The 22,203-nt window shown below is 33.0% G+C and overlaps 1 protein-coding gene across 1 annotated transcript in view; it reads left to right on the top strand.

The window, feature by feature from the left end:
• The first annotated feature begins 742 nt into the window (after nucleotides 1-742).
• LOC108550466 (leishmanolysin-like peptidase, invadolysin) overlaps nucleotides 743-22,203 on the top strand; it is a 180,569-nt gene continuing 159,108 nt past the window's right edge. Inside the window, exon 1 of the mRNA XM_017904206.1 lies at nucleotides 743-772. The gene's annotated coding sequence lies outside the window, so the exon portion shown is untranslated. The remainder of the gene's footprint in view (nucleotides 773-22,203) is intronic.

The following is a 22,203-nucleotide window of genomic DNA, read 5'->3' as shown; positions in this document are numbered from 1 at the left end:
ATTTTATTGTATAAATACTTTATATTGCAATAATAAAAATATTGCAATAAAGAAATAAATAAAAATCTCAAAAAATCAGATATTTGATGAATAAAGATCGTCTTAAAAAAATCATTACACATATAATACGTGCTTAATATTTGTATATAATATTTTTATATATCTGTGACAGTGAGAAGTCAGTTACTCGTAATTCTATAAAAAAAAAAGCAAAGTAATATTCCCAATAAAATGGAAAACATTTTTTCAAATGATTGAATCAAAGTACTGCAACAAAATACACAGCGTCATGCGTTTTTCTGCGATATACCAACTCTCGTTCGTTCGATCGTAATATTTACATTGCTTTACAAATATAGTTTAACCATTTTCAATCTACACCGCTGTACAAATCTAGTTCAACAATTTTTAATTTTCTTTGTTGGACGAATGTAGTTGAACAAGTTAACAAATAAATATAAATTTCATCTCTTACATATTCCTATACCATAACTTAACCGACCATTTTCAGTTTCCCTTCCGTAAATATAAATTTAAATTTCTCAAACTGTGTTCGTCTACCATAAGAAAGCAGTTTAAAATTTCAATTATATCATTAGTTGCATTTTTTGAGTTCTAGTATTTTTATATATACTGTGAAATAACGATTTGAAATAAACTTTATCGTATATTTTATTACAATTAATTTTATTATATATCGCGTTTGAATTTTTACTACAAACCTTTCATTTTGTGTTACAGGTTGGACGATGAGAAATTGGATATCATTAATGTAAGTACCTCAACATTAACATAGACAAAGAATGGTTAAGTTTGAACATTCTTAAATATCGTTACTTTTAATTTAAGAACATTTAGCTCTTTTTTGATGTAAATGTATTACGTTCACATCCATGTAATCAAGGTATCGAATATAATATAATATTATATTTATTGGAGTTTAAAGTAAGAAGAATTTCGATCTAAAATATATCCGCTCCAGCGATAAAAATATTGTAAACTTTAAGCTAATATATGGTATTGTTTATCTTATAAATTATACGTACTTCATAGAAAAAATTAGTATTCGATTATAATGATTTTTTAATTATATTTGTTTGATTTTTGAGTATCTTTTTCGTACGATGAACATAGCTTAAATATAATTACGTATAATAAATTCAATGTAACTTGTAAATAAATGCAATTAAGTATAATTTTTATTTAAACATTCTTTAATACAATTTAATGTAGAAACGTAAAAATCATGTATTCAATTTTATTTATTTATAACATGAATAGCTAAATTCATTATTATAGCTTACATTTCCTTTCTATTATTTTATCACGTTAATATTTTATTGCCTTATAACCGATTCTTACGATTTGCAAACAAAGTTAAATTTTCAAAAGTTTTCATTCCAAAAGTGACGTTGATGATAATTTATTTATCTCGAGAAATATATTTCATATAACGTAAAAGTTAAGCGAATTATAAATAATTCGTTTCGATGTATTAAAATTTATTCAGCGCGTATGTAAAAATTCCATAGGACAACTTTTTTTTCCCAATTATTTTGAAACGAAAAATAAAAAATAAAGTATTCCATATGCAGGAAAGTTCTTCCGATTTATATATAAAAATAATTACCTCCTTTCAATTTTCTACGCAGATTATTTTTTGGAAAAGAAAAATCGATCTTGTTGAAATTCTTTAATTTACCGTAAACTCGTAAAACTGGTGGTGAAGGAAGGTGTACGTATAATTGTGACAGGTTTTCCATCCCACCTGATCTAGATGTACGGCATGTGGGAACTAGAAATGGAGCGTGGTAAATGGACGCGTTCTATGTCGTATCAAACGTTACCGGCGTCGTAGCAGTCTAATGCACCACGTCGCGGGCATAGCTGTATGCGCCAAATAACCGGAAATTACCGGGCGCATTTCAATCAGAGTACCCGGCAAGCTTCGAACACGCGGGGCCATCGTTTACTACGCATAATAGTCGGTCGTATGATAATCTCGCAAATCGAGCCAGGGAGCAGCCTCTGAAAACCGATTGCTCCGTTCTCTGGTAAACCTCTCCCAGTGAACGGCGACGATCGATCATCAAACATGGCGAAAAGGCATATTTGATCTGTTTACCGTGTTATAGCTTCTAACGCGAATTTATCTTTGACGGAATTTCCTGCGGGTGCGTTCTAATTTTATGTATTTATTTTATTTCGTACAGCTTCAATTTTATACCTGATTTTTATTTCAATACCGAAATTGCGAATTTACCAAGTGACCAATGTTTGAAGCAAACCTTATCGAGAAAAAAAATTTTTCAACATTTCGGTTAAATAAATTTCGATAATTTTTCAACCAGAAGTTAATTACTGTTCAGCCAGTTTTCAACGGGGAAAAAAGAATTTTGAAAAATATTTTTGATAAGCTTTGATTTATTACATATATGTAATGTATTATAAATTATTGTGTTATTCACATATACGAATTTATGTATGTAAATTTGGAGTAAAAGTTTCCTTTCAAAACTTGTTATGAATATTAGTAGTTAACAGGTATTTATAACAATATTTCTGATGAAGAGAAAAGTATTTTGAAAAATGATAAATATTTCGAAAATAAAAATTAATAGAAAAATAATTAATTCTAGAGTAAAATTTTGAAACAATTGAAAGAATTATGTATATATACTAATCAATTCATCGTGGTACACCGAAACGATAAATGCATATTGTTGTAATATTTTTTCTAATCTTTTATTATTTTTTCCTTTAATCGAGGTCGGTAGGAAAATAATGGATTCATTTTCTCTTTTCATTTTATAGTATGATAATAAACGTAACTTTCATTTATATTAGAAATTATTTTTCCCATTACTTTGCATATTTGCAATTTTATATTACATTTTTTGTGAGACATGTAATCATAAAATTTTATCTTTCAAGTTATGGTACTTCAGTAATCACTACCAATATTAATGTAATTTATGTATGAAGCAGTTTTAATAACTGCAATCAGGCAGACTTAAGAATTAAAAATATCTCCCAACGTCAGAAATGTCATTTTCTCAAATACTTAAAGGCTGTAGTTTATAGAAAAGTGATTTAAATATAAAATTTATGTACACGTATTCGTGAATAAGTAATTCGATCACATAATGCTAAATAACTATTTTCAGGCATATGTTACAAATTTATAACTTTTTGTTCATTTCGTAGATAAATTCTGAACTCATATTTACGATTTCAATAAAATATTTTATTTGTACATAATTCGATATTTGAATTGATATTATAAAGTAGTAGTTGAATTAGAAAATTAAATTATTCTTAAGGCACGTTATTCTATAACTTTGCTTTCAGTATTGTTCGGCAATTGCACGTTTTATCGCGTGATATTTATTGTTCATCAGTGAAACTCACGTTTGATTCAGAAAAGAAAATTGATATAGTATCTATTCGTTTTATACCAATTTACTAGAAAAACATACCTTTATCGAATGTATCGAAAATAACACACCAAACTAGCTCTCAACTTCCAAACTATAAAATGACTTATCTAGTAGGTGGTTGGTTGGTGATACTATTTCCACATATTCGTGACAAAACGGTTATTCTTTCAATTCTTGTCTCGTTATGTTACGGCAACCTGTTTCTACATTACCCCAATTTTTTGTTTGTGCCTCTTCTTTTCATACTAAACCCTGAATCCTAAATTCTAAATCTTAACCACTTCGGTACAGTGCTTATCGGCCTCGAAACCTTGCCCACAGCTGGCACTCATTAGTGCGCACGATACATTGTGCTGTGTATTGACAACGAATCCGCTTTACTCTTTTACAGATCTGTGATAAGGAAATGTTTGAAGCACTGAAAACTTGTTTACATTACAGACAGCTTTACTTGTAATGTAAATCGACAGAACATATATTTTTATTACAATATTTCTAAATGTTCACAATTTTATTTTGATAAATGAGAAATTAGAAAATTTAATTAAAAATTATTGTTTTAATACATTATGAGTCTAAGATTTATAAAAATTAAAACGTAACATAAAAAATAAAAAACGAAAAATTTCGAAAATAACTTTATTATATTATTACTTACATGAATCAAAACCATATGTCGCGTCGCGTCGCGATCGAAATTCTCGTATGTCCGACGGGTTATAAGGCCGTCTCGCGACTACGACACGTGTTGCCCGCCAAATTAATATTGGGCAACTGTTTAAGTTGCACGAGCGGAAAAGAGTCGTGTCTACGACGGTCGACGTTTCGAAAAGAACGTGGCGTGTTGTTGATTTCAATCGGTTAGACGGAGCTTTTGAAGAGAACCGTGTCTCTGAGGTCTCGAACCGAACTGTTTTAGAGAGAACCCGGGTCTCTCAGATCTCGAACCGAACTGCTCGTTGTTTTGAGAGGACGTGTCTTTTAGAGAACCCGTGTCTCTCGGATCTCGTACGGAACTGAGCTCCTCGATCTTCCTAAGATCGGTCTTAGGAAAAAATCGGGAGCTCGCCAAATATGATTGGCTGTTTTTGACCAAGAGCGTTCCCTTGGTTCGCGAATCCGTGACCTTGGAGAAAGGGAAGGTTCCCCCAAAAACAACGATAGTGGAGGAAACCCTCTCCTCCAAGGTGGGGTACCTGGGGTCCACCCGCGCGCCGGTGACCCCATCGGTCGTTTGTTACCCCCAGCGAAGGCCTGAGGCTTTCAACGTGTGCGGACCACGTGGAGCTCTCAGGCCTTTGTCAGCCAAGTCTTAAGAGCCGTCGCCTAATTTCGTTAAATTAGGGATTTCCAGGATTCTCGTGTTCCGCGACACGAGAAGTCAAAGAAAAAAGGTAAAGCATTCAAACGTGCTGAAGGCATGGAGCGGAAAATTCTGATGCCGAATTGTTCGACCATAAGACCTGGCTGTTGGAAGACCGTAACGGGTCTTCCTTGTTCCACGACGGAACACCATACTATAATAACTTCCACTAAGGGCATGCAAAAGGTCATTGATTCGAAGTAACTTACTAGCTGAACTTACACATTGCTACTGTAGAACCAAAGCGAAAGTTCTTGACCGTCGGCGAAAGTCGTCGCTCGGCTGTTCACGTTCATCTCTGGTTGTCCACTATAGTCGACGCTCGTACCGAAGTGGTTAAACACTTAATTTTGGATCCTGAAATTTAAATTCCGAGTCTTGAATCTTGTATTATTGTTCTTCTTTTTGTTTAAGCACTATTTTTCTTCCTCCATTTTTGGTTAAAAGGAACCCTTATCCTTTTGGTTAGCTATTAACTCAACAAAAAATTCGTATCCTTCTGACGTCCCTGTGCCAAATATTGAAGAATCGAATTAACTCATTTGCATCATGGCTGTACTTAAGGTGCCGTGTTCAGGCATCAGTGATGTTCAACTGACGACTATCCCGTATCACCGCGCGTGTATCAACACCTACTCATAATGGCAGTTAAAAGGATTTTCACGACAAAAGTAAAACTTGTTAAGAATATAATGAACCGATGTAGATGAGATACTCACAAAAGGGATCAAACGTGATCTGTGGCATATGAAGAATATTCAGCAACTGGTAATGGAAAAGTCAACTCGCGGATTATTCCGCGCTCGGTGATAGACGATAGTCGTGGTTCGCGGAATATTCCGCGCTCGATGATAGACGATAGTCGTGGCTCGCGGAATATTCCGCGCTTGGATGCAAATGGATTCATTAATGCTAATCTTATCATTAATTGATGTTTGGGCGGTACACGCACCTATATTACTCATTCTGAGATTTCAGAAGCTTCGACTGTAAAATAACTACTATTAATCTGCCACGCTTCAAAGTCTGTCTAATTTAGGTTAATCGTAAGAGATAAACACATGCATACATATTCATATACTTAGAATTCTAACTACATGTATCTAGAACGCAATGTAAATATATTTCAGTGTATTATATCAGATCTTCATTTGAAGAATTAATGTACTGAACATTCATGCACTGTAATCTCTATTTATTGCTATGTAAATCGCGGGAGAAATTAAAGAAAACAAGTACATGTGCAACCTGTAAAATTATACATATTCCTTTATGTTTTCACAACAAAGCGTTCTGGAGGATACTAAAGAAATTTTTAATTTCTAGTTGGTATTGTGGATTTGGTTTTATTAGTGTGAATGCAAGTGTGTGAGGTCGAGTGATGGCACGAATGTAGATATATATGTTTTTGGAAATGCGAGTAGAAGATCTAGAATGCGCGGTATTGTGCAATTGTTATAGGTCAGATCCAATATGTTGTGAGGAGAGTCAGTTTGGTATGAAAAGCGTGAAAATGAACAGTGACGAGATAATAATAGTATTAAGAGAAATTTCACCACACATACCTAATCGTTGTAATCTTTTTGTCACGTGTGTATATTATAATTTGTAATAAATATATAATTGTTAAACAGCAAATTCACAGGTATTTAAAGAAAAATGTATAATTTCGAATTGTTACTCGAACTATTATGTCAATTTTCTTTGTCTCCCTTTATTGACTAAGAAACACTTGTAGAACGTACATATTTGAATACATTTCCCGAAATTAGAACTTGCGGTTTTATTGGATGTTTTAGCGGGAATTTGAACGCAAATGGAATGACGAGAATTTATGCAAATGGTGTGTTAAGATTATCCGAGAAGTGATTTGGAATGAAATATCATAAATGGATATTGCAAAAGGGCAATGATCTGAAATTTAGAATATAGAAGCAGCCTTTGCGTGCAGTGGCTAGCAGCAAACGTTATCCGGATATTGGATCGTTCATATAGATTCGAATAGATAATTTATTTGGAAATGTATTGGAACTATCGTATACACAAAATCGGAGTGTTGAAAAATTATAACATAGACTTTAAAATGATTAATTGGCAAAATTCTATTAACGTGGAAATAATATATCAGAAAAAATTTGGATGTTATATCTGAAAGAAATCAGACGACAAATGACGACAGAGACCTGGCAACATTTTGAAAAAATTGGATAAGGTTTGGTAATAGACATAAGTGACCTTAATTTCATTTTATCATGTAGTTTTAACGTTGTATCAAATATATTTATGTTAGATATACACATTGTATGTCTGTACTGAGCACGAGTCAAGTTTCTAGGACAAGTAAATGGTAAAAAGGTGGGAAATGGAGAGATTTATAAAGTATCAATCAACTGTCAACTAGCCAATTGTAAAGTGAGACTGGTGCAATCATAGCCACTTGAATCAATGAGGGGAATCAAAGGAAACTGCCTTAACTAAAGATATTATATGGGATCATAGTGTTGGGGTTAGTGCATTTATCTTTGAAAACTTCGTTTGGCAAAGAAATACGTATGAATTTTAATTTATAGAAATCCCCATGTTTCTCTTCTATTAAATGTAGTATAATATGACAATGAATATACATAATAAATATATAATATGTATATTCCATAGTAAATATATAATACATGTTAGTAAGCAACGATATCAGTTGATCATTAATTTTATTGTTAGTTTGTTTATGGCTCTTTTTCTTGGAACTGTAATAACCACCAATAACCACCATATAACTGTGAGACAATGGACAGTCAATCAGTCTAATACCAGACATTAGGTAATGCTATAATTTTTATTTTTCTCAAACTTCTGTAAACTTAATTATGTTTTCCATAATAAGAAAAATTAAAATATTTAAATAAAATTTTTTACTATTTTGATAATATTATCTTAGGAAGCATAAAAGCTATTCATTTTTCAGTCGAAATATCTTTTTATATCTACTGTAAATTTTAAATATATAGGTATAGGTGAATGGGAAAACAGGTAAATACATATATCTAAGAGATATTTTCACCCTGAAAGACCAAATTGTATCCGATAGAGAAAATTATTTACATATTTCGTGGTCTCCACCTCACAAAGTTTAAGAAATCAGAATTTTCTAGTTACCTAATTTCCCTTGTTTGACGCATAGAGCAGCATAGTGCATGTGTTATCGGTTTTTCACTTATATCATAACTTCTTACCTGCTGTTTCTTGATTTCACTATCATATTGCATACGTATGTTACCTGTCAATGCAATAACTTGTTTTTTGTAAATAAATTTTTTTGTTATTTGATAGCGTAACAGTAAATGTTATATGTATATATAATATGTGATGTATGATTATATTCTACAAGGTTAAAAATCATGCCTTATTTATTCCTATAAAATCTGTTTAAAATCGGGTTGATATACTTCAGAAAATCTGGTACACTTTATACACTAGTATATATTTTCATAACGACAGTTCATTGAGACGTACGGTGTAAATATACTAAGAAGCTTCTAATTATTAGACACGCTAATATTTACAAAATAGTAAATTCAATGAGAAATTTTACTCGCAACAATTTTCATAAGCATGTAGTTGCTGCACGGTTTCTTCACTGTAGTAACTACACAACTATGCGGTGTGCAGCAGTAATTACGTTTCCTTTGAGAACTGTCCCTCATTAGACCACACTTGTATCGGAATGCTTGAACTACTGACACTGAGTTACCACCTGTTACTGATTAATAGGTCTTAATAGGTGTAACGCGATAACTACTTGTTAGTGGTGGATGAAATATCAATAACAATAAGAAGAATTCTTTATTCAATTACAAAAATGATCAAACACAAATATTAAATATAAATCTAATTAATTTCTCGCAATCACACGCTCACACCTATTTTCACTATTACAACTCGATGGCAACTGACCTATGCTCAATCTCTCTGGTTTGTTCTTTCTACTTTCATACATTACATGACATACACAATTAACACAACACTTCAATCATTACACGCATACTCATTTATCATAATAATCTGAATCAATTAGATATTGCCATCCCATGCATACTTGTCTCACTCATCCTTTTCTTACAGTCATCTCTCCTTTATTATATCAACACATATATATTAAAAAATCTATGTTAACCATTACCACACTACTTATAGACTTAGTGCTGTATAACTTACACACATATATATGTATATTTATAGCTTTATATATATATATATGAAACAAAGAAATTATTAGTAATTTAAAAATGTAAACATACAAATACGCGTATAATTTGCTTTATTTTTAAACTGTAGGTAACTTTAAGATATAAATACATAAATATATCAAAGTCAAAGTAAAAAAAAAGTCACAAATGTAATTTTAAATTTTTCTTATTTTTTTACATGTGTAGATTTACTATAATTATTATTAATTGAAGAAATACTGATTGATAGTTGATCAGCGCTCACGCAGAACCGTTTTAACGTTTTAACTATATATATATATCATTAATGTGTGAATGCTGTTATGGAAATTACTAGTGATTTTTAAAGATCTAAGTTTAAATATATCAAACGAAACTTCGTATATCGTCACATATCTGACTTTTATTTTTTATTTTTTTTATTTCATAAGAGATAGAACTCTTTCGTATATAAAGAGGTTCCAAATTTGAATGAACGAATTTTCATTTTATATTTTAACAATGATAACATTAATGCATAGTTTGTTAATTTCTCGTCTAGTTATATTTTATTAATGATATATTAACTAAATATGTATAATAATTTAATCAGTGGACTCTAGAAATAAGTTGAGAAAAAACAAATTTTTTTAGCCAAGGATACGTTTTCGACAAAATTGAGTATCAAAATTCATGGAGAGGAAGTAAATTTAATTAAATATCAACTTTATGGATTTTAATATGTTCTAGTTTTCCTTCTGAGTATTTTAAAAACTCGTAACGTTTTATATTATTCTATCATTCCATCTATTTAATGTATGTACGTATAAAAATACTAGATATATTTATGAATATAAATGGACATACTCCAAGATAAAATTCTTAATATTTAAACGTGAATAAAAGAACTAGTATTTTATGAAATTTTGACCTCAATTTTTCCAAATATAAGGCTTCAAATGAAAAATATTTATTTTTCTTTTTCGACTTATTTTTTATCTATAGAATCATTTTCAATCGGGTTCTCTTACCAATTACCAGACCTTTTATAGCTATGTAACAATGGCACAAATACAACTGAATTAAGCAGTTAATTTCAGTTAATATTACCTATTAATATTATCATGTCTGAATTTATTTGAATTTCGCACGTTTGAGGCGAATACTAAACGATCAAAATTGCATACATAAACATAAATTAGATTCTCTATGATACTGTGTATAGCATACCTGATTGTGATTACATACGGTTACTTAATATATTTATTTCAGTTGGTATCAAAATATTTCTTTATTTTACTGTTTTGCAAAGAGTGAATTACATTATAACTTCTTCATGTTAGAATTATAAGATTCACAAAACCCATTTTAAACTTGCACAGTTACCATCTTGTCTTCTTTGACAACAGACACGGAGCAGCGAAAGTTCATATTATTTATGAGCGAAGTTGGTATAATACTAATGCACGTTATCTTAAAATCCTCTTCATACAGATTTTGATTCAATTTGCATGACTTTTGCGACTGTTGAATTGGATTTAGCTTTACTGAGCGAATAGTACTCTCTTCTACCTCGAAGAGATAACAGTAAAGTCGTTTACGTACGAAAATTTTCAAGTATTTAATAATGATTTCCAGTATTAATTTGCATAAAAGTATATAAGATGTCACGTTTTATATGAACACCATAAGCATTTATGTTTGGTGAAAGAAATTATGAGAGGAAGAACAATATTAATTGTTTGGAAATAGCAAGTATTATGAAATTCAAAATATCTTTCTTAGTCATATATTTCCAGATGGCTTTTGACACTTGTTCAAATATAACTATCTCTTTTTTGATTGTGATATAATAGCTTGGAGTAAAATTAATCCAATGACCTATTAGAGCATGGTTTTCATTTTATACACCTTAACCCTTTGCACTCGACGAATTTTTGGCTAAAGAGGAGCAGGGGTTCAAAGATTTTCTGCTATAAAGCTGACGATATTTTTTGGAGCAGTAAATAAGAATTCGTATAATAATTAACACGTGGAATTATTTGGTTTCGATACCTCTCACACCGTTACATTATCTTAAATTTGACACATTAATTAATATTGACGTTCGAAATTTTATAAAATGGCGACTGAAGGGCGCCTCTCGAGTGCAAAGGGTTAACCTTTTGCGGACAGAGCAGTTTTGAGTAAACCGTACTGTGGGGCCGAATCACTACGGCGATAGTCATTCGAAATTATCAGCGCTCATTTCTGCTTAACTCCTTGGCTACTGTGGGCGCATATACGCGCTCAGAAATTTTGCTTTTGTGACACGGAAGGCGCATATAAGCACTCAACACAGTTTGATTTTCTGACACGAAGGGCGCATCTCTACCCAAAATTTTGCCGTTCTCGGCGAACATTGTAAATTAATTCCCACCCGTGTGGTACGACTGGTGCGTTTCAAAGCCTGCCGTAGTCAAAGGTTTAAACGCGATTTTCGTTCATAGCGACGCTGACAATAAAGACATAAAACAGTCTACCACTTAACTTGGAACGTGAGGGTCCTAGGGCCGCAATAGCGGGAGCATATTTGTGTTTCTCGGCCATAGCAACGCGTTTACGTCGGACACATTTGTGGGACTCCCGGCCCTATCTGTTGTTTTCGTCGAACACATACAGTGTCTCACGAAAATATTCGGACACCAGGGTATGTCTGAATTAATCAGATCGTATCGCAGCTACTAATAAATGGATCGTGTTCACTACTTCTTCTAGTGATAAGACATTTATTCAAGTAAACAGAAACATATGTTTTATGTAATAAATTTGTATGCATTTATTATAATCAATTATAAACGAAATAGTGCCCTATTTTCACGTCACAAAAATATTCGGACACATTGTACATTTACGATATTTCTCTTCCCGAGCAGTTAATGTTTTTGCAAGTTACCGATGAATGTTTACAAACATAGCTTTAGCCGACGATGTTACCACAGTATCTCTCAGTATTGTGCTTGAAACACGTTGAAATGGGTCATAAAGGAAAGAATACATCGTTCGATTTACGTTAATTAATAATTTGTCATCCTTGGAAAGGAAAGTCTTACCGCGACATTAGTTCTTTAACATTCGGTGTCCGAATATTTTCGTGAGTCACTGTATGTATATGCGTTCCTCGGCCAAACTGATGGCTTCCACAAAACGCATATACAGTGCTGGACAAAAGTATTGGCACAGCACGATTGATATGGTAGAAATGTTTATAACTACTAAACAAATTGATTCGAAGGAAAAACTTTTTGACATATTCATTTGTTATCTATTCTAGTTTTATTACATAGTAGAAGCAATAATATAAATACATTGATTCACGAACCAATAAGAGAAATGTATTTATTGAACATTTTGTGGGTGGACAAAAGTATTGGCACACGATGCTAAATGTAGTATATCCGCATTTGTTTGAAAAATTTCCGATCGTCATTTTAAAATCTGGTTAGGTGGCACCCCGATTGTCATTTTTAACAACAGTCATCCTAAACTTCAGTCGTTTAGCAACATGCAAAGTAAGAAAAAGTAATAATGTTAAAAAAAACGAAAGAAACGACAAGTGAAGAGGGAGAAATAATACCAAATTTGTATAAAATGTAAAAATCTTATAGAGAAATATCACAAATTGTTAACAAAAGTCGTTTTACTATTAGAAGCATTGTAAAACCATTTATAAATCAATCAGATTTTGATGGTGCGAATCGATGTGGTCGTCCTCCCAAGCTATCTGTTAGAGAAAAACGTAAAATTGTAAACGAAGTGAAGGAAAATCCTAAATTAAACTCTTTGGAACTCAGAATGATATTAAATAAAGTATTAAAAAATAAAAAACGTAACAAAGTATTAAAAACTGCTGGATATTCTGAGTGTGTTGCGTGAAGAAAACCATACATATCGGGAAAAAATCGAAAGACGAGGGTTGAATTTGCCAAAAAATTTATAACGAAGGATTCAACATTTTGGAACAACATACTGTCTTCAGATGAAAGCAAATTTAACATATTTAAATCCGATGGTAGAATATTAGTTTAGAGAAAACCAAATACCGAATTGAATCTACAAAATTTACAATCGAGTGTAAAACATGGAGGTGGTAGAGTTGTGGTGTGGGGTTCTATGGCAGCATCTGGGGTTGGCGAATTAATTTTTATAGACGATATTATGGACAAATACGCATATTTAAATATATTAAAACAAAATTTATTCAAAAGTGCGGAAAAATTAAATCTCCCGCGGAATTTCTATTTCCAACAAGACTGCGATCCGAAGCACACCGCTTACATCGTACGCCATTGCATCATTTATAATACTTCTCATTCCCTAAATACACCACCCCAGAGTCCAGACATAAATCCTATCGAACATATCTGGAATGAATTGGAAAGAAGGATTCGAAAACATCGTATAACATGCAAAACAGACTTGAAGGATATTCTTTTACAAGAATGGAATAAAATCGAGCTGGATTTTACAAAAAAGTTAATTGATTCTATGTCCAAACGATTAAACGAAGTTCTTAAAAGGAAAGGAAGGCCAACTAAATATTAATATTTAATTTCAAGTCATTTTTAAACGTTTTTATTCGAGTGTGTCAATACTTTTGTCCACTCATAAAATGTTCGATAAATACATTTTTGTTATTGTTTCGTGAATCAATGTATTTATTTTATTACTTCTACTATGTAATAAAACTAGAATAGATAATAAATGAATATGTCAAAAAGTTTTTCCTTCAAATCAATCTGTTTAGTAGTTATAAGCATTTGAACCACAACAACCATGCTGTGCCAATACTTTTGTCCAGCACTGTATGTGGCGCTCGTCCGCAAAGGGTTAATACGAAAAACATCTTTCGAAATCGTTTTTTTTTTTTTTCAATTAGCATAAATCAGAAAGCATAAAGAAATAAAAATTTTGTGTACAATATTTTTCTATTTTATGGATAAATATATACTTTCATCAACTATAAATAATTTAATAGACGAAATGGGCATCATTGGCCAATTGATAATCCGAAATAGCTTGGACAAATCATGTACCATAGTCTATAGAACGTAAATATATGGTATTCTTCTTAACATTATTGGACCATCCTTTATCGAAGGTTCTTTGAATCGTAGAAGATATGCAAATTTTTTAACCAATGAATTACCCAGACAATTAGGACAAATTCTCATAGTTCAAAGAAATCGGATGGGATATAAATATAATGGATGTCCAGTTCACTAAGTATGAATACAGAATAAAAACGTGACAGATGGTATTTTGCGAACGACATGTCATAATCACACGTGCACCTAATCCTACTGTATTAAATAATTATTTCTGACAATAATTTCTCCAATTTTAAAAAAAGGCTGATATGTATCAATGTACGAAATTATGACACCAAAATTAGCACAATAGGAAAAACATATTCAAAGTAAATTCGTATATCTTTCTTTGTCGTGTACCATCTCGTTCTTCTTTTTCGATGAAAATTGAGATTGAGATTAAAGTTCAAAGATTAAAAATCAGAGTACAGCGTGACCAGTTTCTTGAGAATGGGACTTTAATAAACAAACACTACTGACCGCATGTTGCTTGTTAAAAGATTATTTATTTACGATAAGATCACAGGATCAGTAGCCATATACTGCCTTCCATTACAGCCGTAATCATATCGTTCTTAACATTGGGTTCTACGTAACTGAACTGATTGTTAGTGGTGGATGAAATTCAATAACAATAAGAACAATTATTTATTTAATTACAAAGATTATCAAACATAAATATTACGTTGAAATATAATTAGTTTATCACGATTATTCTCTCACACGTCTTCTCACTATTAAAACTCAATTGCAATTGACATATTCCAAATCACTCTCTTTTTTCTTCCTTCTTTCATACATTACATTAACATACACAATTCACACAACACCTCGATCATTACACGCATACTTATTTATCATAATAACCTGAATTCATTAAATATTTCCATCCCATGCATACTTGTTCCACTCATTCCAATACATATATATTTAAAAATCTATGTAACCATTATCACACTAATAGATACAAAGTTTTTTTTGAAACTTTCATTAAAAATTCCGCATTTAACGTTATCTTATTACATTCCTAAATTCTTACTTTCATTAATTACTTATTTTCGCAATTTTTCTTCCAATATACGTGTAATCTCCCGTTATTGTATTTTCTTGAACTTCTACTTCATTTTCATTCATCGATCATTTGACAATGGTAGATTTACTGTTAAACAATTATGTCTTCGAAACAGAGGCTTATTCAACGAAAGCCATTTACAGTTTTCTTATACTCATAAAATATACGCTGCAATGATTGTCTATCGTTTCAAAATCGATTTCCACGTCTATAGCATCTTCCTGTTTGATGAATTCATGAAGCCTAGAATTTAAATGTTTTTTTTTGGATTGTTACTTGTACCGTATTAACTCTTGACTGGTGAGTGTTTAAGTTTCGACTTGCTTGATTTTAGATTTTGACTGGACTATGTATTTATACGAATTTTATAGCCAGAACATATATGAATTACGCAATCGGAAGTTCACTGCTAATTTGATACCTTGTATCCACATTTAATAACGATAAGTATGTTAGTTTTTCCAGTTCCGTGATTCAATTTCAATTTTTGCGACAAAATGAATGTCGTTGTTGCACCGCGTGGATGTAGATGAGCTCCACGCGGAGGGGGCAGCGTTGGTATACTTGTGTTGCCCCTTTTCTCAGTGTGCCGAATCTTTACGAGACACTGAGCACTTAGGTGTTGTAATAAAGCGCACTTTGTTTTGGTTGTATTTACACTTTATTACACGATTATGATTCGTTTATGCGTGATTGGTGCGTGTGCTGTATCGTCTCCGCCTTTGCCGATTTTCGTCTTGTCTTTCGTCTTCCGTTTTCTGTCTTCTCGTTTTCTCCCAACTACCGTCTTACGTCTTCGACTCCTCAATACCGTCTTACGTCTTCAAGCTCTAGTTCACGTCGGATGTGTCTTGTCTGAACTCCAAAACCGTCTGATGTTTTCTGTGTGAATTCTCGCTAACGTCATCTGATGTGTTCTGTTTGATTTCTCCAAACCGTCTTATGTCTTCGACTTCTCATGTCTTGTTTTATAATTTGTTGATCCTCAAGAAGGACGGCGAGGCGCGTCTTCCAAGTATTATTGCCATCGCAACAATGAACCTTTGGAAGTAAAAAATAGAATTCAATAGCCAAAATTGAAGAGAACCATTAATTTGTTGATCCTCAAGATGGACGGCGAGGCGCGTCTTCCAAGTATTATTGCCGTCGCAACAATGAACCTTTGGAAGTAAAAAATAGAATTCAATAGCCAAAATTGAAGAGAACCACAAAATTGCAGAATCACCTTATGCTACTATATTTATTGACTGGAGACCTAGAAAACAAATCGCAAATTGACCGATGCCGATGCAGGATCTTATTTTAGAAAAAGAAATCGCAAGTTGACCAATACCGATATGAAAGCCTATTTTTAGAAGGAAGTTAACTGTTGCGTGTCTTCGTGAGAGCGAATAGCGAATCTGCGAGGTGATCTTATTTTCACGATGGCGAATCGTTAATCGGCTGAATCATATCAGCCAATTAGCAATTGATTAAAGCACGTCATCAAGTTTGTCAAAGAATATAAAAAGAAGGCCCTTGGCAACACAAACAGAGTCCTGAGTCAAGAACTCTGAAGCCTTGCCAGTATAACTTGTGACCGGTATGGAAGTGAGTGGTTCGGTATCGAAGAGAGACGAGAAGAAGCGTGTTTTCCGTACATTAAAATTACGTTACCTTCGTATAATTTTCTTGCGTTTAATTAGCTTTGCCTTTTTTTCTGTTTGCTTCGTTTTGTTCGTTTTTCGATGTCTCAAACCATTCGCGCAGACACGATATTGCTTCGATAAGAAGAAGGAATACATACACATTATTTTCAGAACCTGAAGACAAAATAAAACCCGTTTTCGACATCCTACAATATTTACATTTTTCGCTTCCAACATCTATTTTTGAAATGAACGTTGATCTACCATTACAGACGAATGGCGATTCCTTAAAGACATAATCCATCCATGACATAAATAAAGTCAGAGTTCAATGTAGTAGTATCAACAATTTTTGCAAAAGTTTCGAAAATTAAGATCGGTGGCAATAGTTATTCAAGTAAAAGTTATTTATAATTTCATCTTCTATAACATTCTTCGATCTACGTACTCTAGAGTTATTTAAAATTTTGTTTGTTACAAAAAATAGCGAAAGCCCATTACTTTCTCAAGCTTCCGCGATCTGTATTTCTTATTGATGCTAAAATACAACATTTTTCGAGAAGACTTCTTTATTAACTTTTACTAAAGAGAACTTTTATGTAAATATATTGGAAAAAGTCCTATACGTATAATACTGTGGTAATGGTTACATAGATTTTTAAATATATATGTATTGGAATGAATGGAACAAGTATGCATGGGATGGAAATATGTAATGAATTCAGGTTATTATGATAAATGAGTATGCGTGTAATGATCGAGGTGTTGTGTGAATTGTGCATGTGAATGTAATGTATGAAAGAAGAAAAAAAAGAGAGTGATTTGGAATATGTCAGTTGCAATTGAGTTTTAATAGTGAGAAGACGTGTGAGAGAGTAACCGTGATAAATTAATTATATTTCAACGTAATATTTATGTTTGATGATCTTTGTAATTAAATAAATAATTGTTCTTATTGTTATTAAATTTCATCCACCACTAACAAATACAAATCATTATATAATGGAAATTAAGGGATGGAATGGTAATGATATTGAAAATCATTAATTAACGATTAAGCTTGTCGAATGATCCAAATGACAATATTATTGTATATAGTAGTTGACCATGATTGTCATCGGTTTTCTACCTAGAAAAATCAAGTGTCAGTTTCAGTTTCATTTTCGAAATATCCTAAATATTAAAATATTTTTATAATTATGATAAATTAAAACTGAAAATTCTATTTTACATATTATGTTATATTATATATATATAGTTTTACCAAACACTTCGTTATAAAAATCTAAGATTGTGTATAGTACGTAATATTATTCTGCTGGCAAGATCTGCCCTTTTAACTATTCTGAGCAAGCCTCATTAATGCAAGACCAGGTACAACGGATCGTAGTTATTTTTCTCGTCGCTCGAACATTTGCAAGTCCGTCTGCATCAGAGTACTTTGCGGCAGTACGAAAAAACATGGAACGCATAATCGCGCCATGTGCGCAAAAATGTCATGGAAGACGCTTAATTCGACTATCCTTGTATGCTTTTGATTTATAACGCTATTTCGGACTGTTTCAAGCTTCGTAACTCACCATTAAGTTCTTAAGACTTGATTAGATCACATGTGTATACGAGTTAGAATTATTTGTATCGTGTTTGTTACAAGTAAACAATCAACCACAGTGTTTTTTAGGGAGGAGAGATATTTTAAATTAGATTATAATATTTAGATTATTATTAGATTACAATAGATATCTGTTATACCTATTATAAATTACGATAAAAGGTTTATTTAAAAGTGTATATACAAATTGATTAAAGTGGGTGAAATAATTTCGAAGAAAAATTGTTTTAAATTGTTATACGTTAGCATCGATGAAACCAGTTATAATAATCGGAATATCATAACTGTTGTGGATATAATAGCTCTTGCTATGTTTCTGTTTCAGTTGTTGAGAACCAATAATGGTATCAGTTCCATATTGGCTCTATATCGGTTTTATATCGATCTTATACCGGTCTTATATTGGTCTATAACGATTTTACAATATATCAATTTTATTATATATTAGTTTTATGTCAGTTCTATATTAGTTCCATATTGGTTGTATAATGATCCTATATCAAATCTAATTCAGTTTTATATGACTTCTACATCGATTTTATATCGAGTCTACATCGATTCCATATACGCTATATCTTCCATATTGGTTCTGTCGTGTCGCGTTTGAATTCTGCGATGACTTCTGACGGGTCGTAAATCTGCACGCTGAGCTTTGTCAACGTTGTCCACCAAATTAATTTTGAGCAAGTAATCGCGAACAAGAAGGCAGGCTGTGTCGAATACTAGACTGCAATCGAGTCGAACACCGACGATAGCTACTATGCGTTGCAGACAAGAAGTCCGCTGAGCAAAATCCCCACCCACTCTCAATCGAGGCAAAAGTGGGACAGACGCAATAGATGCAAAAGCGAAGACTTGAAGCATTAATTTCAAATTCTTCTGATGAATGTTCATTTTATTTAACTATACTTATATTTCATACACGTATTTTAAATGTGTTGAATACTTGTAAAGCATAAGAGAAAATAATCATGTTTTGCTCGTGTAGTATTACTCTCATATTCGCAGGCTTGCAATATATTATTCGAGAAAGGACTAGAGACCTTGATTTTCCTAGTGATCGAACTGAGGAAAATTAGGAGTTCGCTAAAGGGCTGTTGCAACGGCAATAATACTTGGAAGACGCGCCTCGCCGTCCTTCTTGAGGATCAACAAATTATGAAACAAGATATCAGACGATCGTGAGAAGTCGAAGACATAAGACGGTTTGGAGAAATCAAACAGAACACATCAGATGACGTTAGCGAGAATTCGCACAGAAAACATCAGACGGTTTTGGAGTTCAGACAAGACACATCCGACGTGAACTAGAGCTCGAAGACGTAAGACGGTATTGAGGAGTCGAAGACGTAAGACGGTAGTTGGGAGAAAACGAGAGGACAGAAAACGGAAGACGAAAGACAAGACGAAAAACGGCAGAGGCGGGGACGATACAGCACACACGCCAATCACGCATAAACGAATCATAATCGTGTAATAAAGTGTAAATATAACCAAGACAAAGTGCGCTTTATTACAACACCTAAGTGCTCAGTGTCTCGTAAAGATTCGTCACACTGAGAAAAGGTGCAACACAAGTATACCAACGCTGCCCCCTCCGCGTGGAGCTCATCTACATCCACGCGGTGCAACAAGGGTTAACGATACCCTGATTGGTTAAATGGGACCAAAGGCGTTTCCTTGTTCCGCGAATCGATCACTTTAAAAAGAGGAAAAATCCTTCACCGAAGATCATGCTAGAGGAACCTCTTCTCCCAAGGTGACGTGCATGAAGATCACCCACGCGTTGATGACCTTATCGAAAATGACCGCTTCTGGAGTATATCCATTTATGGCCCCGTAGCTCGCCGAAGCCTAAAGGTACCATGCACGCGGACTCGTGCTGACTTCTAGCAGGACTTTTGTTAGACGAATCCTAAGTGCCGTCGCCTAACTTTGTTGAATTAGGGCGTGCCTGAAACCAGTCTAAACAATAAACAGGATGTTTTCTAACGATACGTAACGATAATACAGCACGTTAGAAAATTCCAATGGTCTTGTCATTCAGGCACATAGAATTTGACCGTTGGAAAACTGCAACAGGGTCGTTCAGGCCTGCCTTTGTTTCGCAACGGAACAAGTTCCATACTAGTTCGACATCGATTCCATATTATTTCCATTGTTATTTTTCGGTTCACCCACTCATTCATGAAAAGGGATGATTTTATTTGGTTCACAGATTTGCATGCATAATTCTTTTTCAATTTTCTTTCTAATAATTCTCTATCATTTTAGGCAGGTGTTTTATATTAAATGTACTTAAAATATAGTAGGTTAGTAGGGACAAATTTAAATACATTTCTTTTGGTACGTATTTCGATAATATATTTAAAAATGTCAAATGAGATTAAAAATTGAAGAACTTTCAAACTTATTTATTAATTGTCAAGTATCAAAATCTCAACAATATAAACCAATTATGATAATAACATCTCTTTGTTTTCAATCCACTTCGTAATTCATAGTTATACAAGAAAAAAATAACTTCTTGCCATAAATAGAGATGATATACATTTTATAACTCTATATGCCAGATTAATAATCCTCTAGTGAAGGTAAATCAATTTTGTTCCGTATTCTATCTTCCCTTAATCGGATCAGAAAACCAAATATTTTCGCTTTTCAAGTACTACAATACTGCAAATGTGTGGCGGCTATGGTACCGTCACTACACCCTTGTGAGAGAATAGGAGAGAAGTATGCGTGAATTATTCCGAGTATTTTCCGCTCCTACCTATCTATTCTATCTTTACATTTCTGTTTTCGCTCAAGTCTCGTGCGAGTTTGGTTGTCCGCATATATACTTAGTGACTACACCTGTACGAGGTTTAGCTGTTGTAAGGGTTTGGTACTAGTGACGGTCAAAGGGCCCAAAAATAAATTGACAGTTAGGTAATTAATGAACTGGTTGATCATTGATTGACGGTCAGTCAGTTAATTAGTAGGTTTTCGCTAAGCAGTTGATTTCAATTTGTTTATCAATTCAGTTCTTATACTATGATGGAAGTATTTTATTTAGTATTATTATTTTAACGTTGATTTTTGGTTAAACATTTGTTTCTTAACCCTTTGACTACGGCAAACTTTGAAACGTACCAATCGTACCATTCGTTAGGTGTACATTTCTGTGAAGTTATTATATATTCAAATAATAATCGAAACACTATATTCCACTACATTAAAACAACATTATTTATTTCTTTGTATTCTGCATTAAATTGTTACTATACGTGCTTAAAATTTAACAACAAGAAGAAATTTTGAGCCCCTTTACACGCCCATAGTATCACTGACGCAAGATTTTTAAGCGCCTTTACGCGCCTAGAGTATCACAAGCGCAAGATCTCTAAGCGCTTTTAGGCACCGACAATATCACAACGCAAGATTTCTGAGCGCCTCTAGGCGCCCACGGTATCACAAGCGCAAAATTTCTAAGCACCTTTAGGAGCTCACGGTATCACAAGCGCAAAATTACTGAGCGCCTTTAGCCGTCCACAGTATCACAAGCGGAAGATCTCTGAGCGCCGTTAAACGTCCGTAGTATCATAAGCGCAAAATTCCTGAGCACCTTTAGGCGCCCACAGTAGCCAAAGTATTAATAAATAAGGGAACTTCCAGATTATTTAACCCATTCGAGACGGCGATTTTTTTCGAACACGGTCCCCAGGAGCGAAATTTTTTTTTCTTTTTATTGTTCATTTCTTTTTTTTTTTTTGTTCAT

This window comes from Eufriesea mexicana, unplaced genomic scaffold (genome assembly GCF_001483705.2).
Source record: "Eufriesea mexicana isolate 0111107269 unplaced genomic scaffold, ASM148370v2 scaffold2827, whole genome shotgun sequence".
In the NCBI taxonomy this organism is placed as follows: domain Eukaryota; kingdom Metazoa; phylum Arthropoda; class Insecta; order Hymenoptera; family Apidae; genus Eufriesea; species Eufriesea mexicana.
The sequence above is the reverse complement of the archived record's forward strand: the minus strand, read 5'-3'. Positions and strand labels throughout refer to the sequence as shown.